The sequence below is a fragment of the Oncorhynchus gorbuscha genome, unplaced genomic scaffold (assembly GCF_021184085.1).
Source record: "Oncorhynchus gorbuscha isolate QuinsamMale2020 ecotype Even-year unplaced genomic scaffold, OgorEven_v1.0 Un_scaffold_645, whole genome shotgun sequence".
NCBI lineage: Eukaryota > Metazoa > Chordata > Actinopteri > Salmoniformes > Salmonidae > Oncorhynchus > Oncorhynchus gorbuscha.
Genome location: NW_025745751.1, coordinates 418,049 through 423,833, shown reverse-complemented (window position 1 = coordinate 423,833; position 5,785 = coordinate 418,049). Strand labels below are relative to the sequence as shown.

Below are 5,785 nucleotides of genomic sequence, written 5' to 3'. Positions count from 1 at the left end.
AGGACGGGTTCACGGTAATGGCTGGAGCTGAATCAGTGGAATGCTATCAAATACATCAAACATATGGTTTCCATGTGTTTGATGCCATTCCATTTGCTCCGTTTCAGACATCATTACGAGCCGTCCTCCCCTCAGCAGCCTCCACTGACACATACATTGAGGCGGAACTTGTGTACTGTAACTATAAGCGTCTAGGTGGGTGGGTCAGTGTGTGTACAGGTGGGACAGGAGGGTGAGAGCGAGGCTGTATACCATAGCAGTTTAGAGGAGGGGGAGGAACTCCAGATGTTCTGCTGTCTCAGGATGTCTCTGCAAAATGCTGGCAGCCCCAGCAGGCACTGCAGAGCAGAGTTCATGAAGCAGGTGTTGCCAATATTAGGCAACCTGTGGGAAAGAAGCCATCAGTTACACACTAATATCTGAACTGTGGACCAAAGGTAAACTAATGAATGGATTTGTAAGGCATGAACACAAGATAACTCTGAGTACCACACTGAATTATTTAAAACAAAAAGCAGAGCTCAGAGATAAGAGTAGGTTTGTGTGTGTGTGTGTGTGTAGATGTGTGTGTGTTTTACCCGAGGAGCTTGGTGTTGTCTTCGCCCTCGCCTGTGCAGCTCTGCTCCCCCAGCTGGATGCTACTCTTGCTGAACAGGTTGGGGAGGCGAGCCATGGCTTCCCGAGACCTGACCAATGGCCTGGAGGAAGAGAGACAGGGTAGAGGCCTCAGTAGCAGCAGCTCAACACCAATCGGTCTGTTTGAACACTGTTTTAACGTACAGGCATACAGATATTCCTTACCATGTCATGGTGTGAGGGACCACTCTTATGTAGAGTTGAGTGAGATGAAGGTGGCTATTGTCTACAGTACTTACCTCTCCAAGGAGACAGAGGAAGCCTTCAGGTCAATGGAGGCCTCTGCAGAGAGAGACCGAGAGACGGAGAGCAGTAAGAGAGAAGCTTTGTCAAAGATTAATTGAGACAAATAGCACCAAAAAATGGCACCCGTTTACAGACCTGCGATGTCAGCAAATAGGGGTACCATTCTCTTTGTCTGTGGAACAACTGCCCCCACCTCTTTGACCTCAGAGCTCATAAGATCTCTGTAAAGACACACAGACATATGCATTAGGTTAGCTATATTATATTGGCTTTTTCATTTCAATTTAATGGTGTTGGTTGGCATGAAATTTGATATCAGGCTGCAGTACCTAGCAGTCTCACTGTCTTTGTTGGTCTCTCCATGGTGGTCCAAGGGGTTTGGAGAGGAGGGCTGGGGGGCAGGGGAGGAGGAGGAAAACTGAGTTGAGACAGCCAGGGAAACAGAAGAAGCACTAAAAGGGGAGGAGTTCTTTGATCCTTCCACTGAAGAAGAAGAAGAAGAAGAGAGAGATGACATGTGGAGAGAGGAGAGGGAAGAGAGGCCGAAGAACTTGAAGAGAGTGGAAGGGGATCTGACAGGGGATCCAGGGGTGAGGGGGTGAGGGAGTGACGATTGGTGTTCGGCCAGACAAGGGGTCGAGGGGCGTCAGAGATGTTGTAGACGATTTCAAATGGAAAGAAGAGACAAAGGAAGAATCAAGTTGGTGGTGATCCTTTACGTTCTTCTTCTCCCGGTTTTTCCAAACTGACGCAGTTACCATGCTGGCATCCAATGACGTCAGTTTGGGTGGGATTGGGAACGGCGATGGACAGCGGCTCCCAATCCCGAGGCGAACTCTGCACTTCTTTTTCTGTTTGGAGAAACATTATATATGTTATATTTGAACTAGCAGCAAATGTCACACCCAAACCACATGATCTGACCATAAAATAAAGAACTCGTCACCCAATCATATTGAATTCTGTATCATAGGCTAACAAATAGCAAAAATACATGTTTATAAAAATAAAACCATTGTAACCATACAGTTATACCCTCTGTCCCAAATCCTGCCATTTGGCACAAATAAATAGACAATGAAACAACTAGTCATAGCTGAAAAGAATAGAATATACTCTAAATTGTAACATAATTAGACAAATTCTAGCCCAGAATTGACACATACCTTTTTACAGCAACACAAACATCCCATTTCAGTGTATTTGTAGACTGTGCCTTATTTTACAGAACTTCAAAATATGTTGCCCATTTCACATTGTGATGTCATAAACCAAATTATGATGCACCTGTCTAAGCGTTACCAGCATAAATAGTAAACAAATCACACACACCAAAATGTTGAAAAATAATTGACAAAATTAATTGATCGTGTATTCAGAGTTATTCCTATTTCATAAAATATACAAATTGGGCTTTCTCCCACGCTCCCTGGGCCACTGACGTGTGATTGTATGGGATATGGGAAGAGACTAGGAGATTCAAAGTAACGTTACTGTCTATCAGAATCAAAACAACTTTTATTGGCCAAGTGGCCTACATTCAAACATTCACAGAATTTGACTTGATGAATTGGTGCTGCCATTAATAGACAAACGTAAAGACACATTTACAGCCTATACAAGATACAGTAAACATAAAACATATTTATTAGCTTCTATCTTCTTAAGATACTTTAGAGTAACATTTTATTATTGTCACGTTTTGACCTTAGTTCCTTTGTTTTGTCTTTTGTTTTAGTATGGTCAGGGCGTGAGTTGGGTGGGTTGTCTGTGTTAGTTTTTCTATGATTTTCTATTTCTGTATTTGGCCTGATATTGTTCTCAATCAGAGGCAGCTGTCAATCGTTGTCTCTGATTGAGAACCATATTTAGGTAGCCTGTTTTCCTTTGTGTTTTATGGGTGGTTATTTTCAATCTTTGTGTGTCTGCATCAGACAGAACTGTTTCAGTTTTCACTTAGTTGTTTTGTATTTTGAAGTGTTCTTTCATCATTAAATAAGATGAACACTTACCACGCTGTGCTTTGGTCCTCTCCTCCTTCCACCTACGAGGAATCATTACAATTATGGAATGTAAAATGCCTATTCCACTTCAGTTGACGCTGATCTGATACAGATCGAACATAGCTTTGCAATGGTTGTTAGGAGGACCTTTGAAAAGGAGAGCTGCACACTCTAGCACAGACTCAATAATTTAATAACCTAATATCCAACCTTAACGACCGACAAGCTGTCATCATCAGCGTATACTGTTAGGAGCACCTTAACACAGATGGATCTATTAATCTCTGACCGTACCTCATTGAAAAGGTGCCACTCTGCCTAGTGACTGTAAACTAAACAAAAATACTAACATTAGTAAATTTGTTGTATATTTGCAACAAATTTACTAATGTTAATATTTTTGTTTAGTTTACTGTAAACCCAGTTGGTCACTGCCACACCAGTCACAACTGTCAACAGATCATGACATAAATGCAAAGCATAATTTGCCATAAAAGTACCTACCATAAAAATTACCCTCATCTCTCTCTCACTTTCCCCTCTCTCCTTCATTCCCTGTTTTCCTCTCTCCACCTCTCTCTTCCCCCTCTCCTCCCCCAGGTGGACACCCTGACCCTGGAGCTTGTGGCAGAGCGCAGCATGGCCCAGAAGAGTGAAAATGCGCGCCAGCAGCTGGAGAGGCAGAACAAGGACTTTCGGGCCAAGCTGGGCGAGCTGGAGGGCTCCGTGAAGAGCCGGTTCAAGGCCTCCATCACCGCCCTGGAGGCCAAGATACTGCAGCTGGAGGAGCAGCTGGAGCAGGAGGCTAAGTGAGAAACACAGCAACTCTCTTATAACAACTCCATACCTTATTAGACAAGGTGAAATAGGAGACCAAGACTCAGGAGGAGTTCATGAGGGCCTTAGAACAAGCTCATCCCGTTGGAAGAGAGGTTGTGATCTAAATGTTAATGATCAATAAATGTTAATGTGATCAATGACTAATGAGTCTGTCCTAACTGTCCTATGACCTCATTCCTCTGTCCTCCTATCAGGGAGCGAGCAGCGGCCAATTAGCTTGTGAGACGGACAGAGAAGAAGCTGAAGAAGGTGTGCATGCAGGTGGAGGACGAGCGCCGCCATTCCGACCAGTACAAGGAACAGGTGAAGAGCTTGTCACGGAAGTTTGGACATCTCAGATATTAAAGCTACAATATGTAACTTTTTGGGAGACTTAACCAAATTAACATAGACATTTGAGTTATAGATATTTAATTCTCATTGAAAACAAGTCTAAGAAGCGATATATCTGTTCTAAGTGCTCCATTTCTATGCTTTCCGTTCTTAAGTTTAGTTTTTGCGTCTTTTACTTTTGGTTTTGTACAACAGCTGAAAATATATATATATTTTTGATTATGGATTCTCTACACAATGACTGCTTGTTATGACACAAACAGAAATTAGGTGAATTCTGCATAGTCCATTTTTAAGATGTTCCACAGCTAAAGAAGGATTTCTATCCAATTCAGTACAACTTGCAAATGGTGGGCCAGCATTGGATAGGTGTGAAGATTTAGGATTGGAGTCTTTCCTACAGTAGGTTCTTTCCAGTAACCACTGGACCATAGGACTGCTGAGTATTGTAAGTATTAGTATTGACTGTTCATCATTGTTGATGTCTGTTGTGACACCTGGCTGGGTCAGATGGAGAAGGCCAACTCTCGCATGAAGCAGCTGAAGAGGCAGCTTGAGGAGGCTGAGAAGGAGGCCACACGTGCCAACGCCTACTGCAGGAAGCTGCAGAGGGAGCTGGACGATGCCACTGAGAGCAGCGAGGGTCTCAGCCGTGAGGTCAACACACTCAAGAGCCGCCTCAGGTATTTAGAGCCCCACACACACGCACACACAAACAGTTGTGTATATTGGCCAAATTGATGATCCTCGTTACTAATACCTCTCCTGGCCCCCTCTGTCCCCTGCAGGCGTGGAGTCCCCATCAGTTTCTCCTCCAGCCGCTCAGGCAGGCGTCAGCTGCAGGTGGAGGGAACATCACTCGACCTCCTATCCGACGATGAGGTGGAAAACAAGACCACGGACGCCAATGCCAACGAGACGCCAGCAGCTCCCCAACCAGAGTAGACGCGCTCCCTCCAGCCCACACGCAGCAAGGCCTCCGCCCCACAAACCTTACCCCTGTCCTCCTAACCCCAGACACCAGCAGTGGACCCCACTACTCTGCCTTACCCCTCTATGACAAGCTGCAGGGCCAAGCAAATCCATCATCTCCTCCTTATGAATATACCGCACATCAAGCCTTGGATTCGTTTTTTAACATCAATTGCAGATAAAAGTGCATTTAAATTGTATTGGCGTCTGAGTGTGCATCGGAACTCGAAAACAAATAGCAGGAGTTTACCATAATGATGTTAAGCTACTTCCCTGGAACAGCCATTAGAATCAAACAGCCCTCTAGCTAGAATTAACCACTGTCATTTCAGCTGGTTTACTGACACACAGGTGGACGACTGCACACAAGTCGGTAAAAACATGTGTCTTTCATGATTGTACAGTATTGGACCATATGTAAAACAAAGCACAGTATAAGAGAGGGAATTATTTTTAAATGGTAGCCTAAATGATGATCCCACCGAAATGTTTTCATCAAAACCACCACTGTCATAGAGATACTGCAATCCACTTAGTTTAGTATAAAAATAACTGTAGCAGGTTTGTAGGAAATTAGATTGTACCATGCCATGTTGCCTCAGCATTCCCCCTATATATATGACCAGCAAAAGACTATGTTAACTTAACCAATATAACCTTGTCCAATAACCCACCATTTTATATTTGACATATCAATCTACTTTAAGTGGTGTACGATAATGTGTGGAATTAGGTTTGTCAGACTTGGAGCAAAG

At 43.8% G+C, this 5,785-nt stretch overlaps 1 pseudogene; it reads left to right on the top strand.

The window, feature by feature from the left end:
• Positions 1 to 1,641: 1,641 nt before the first annotated feature.
• LOC124019623 lies at positions 1,642 to 5,439 on the top strand (annotated as a pseudogene).
• Positions 5,440 to 5,785: the final 346 nt, after the last annotated feature.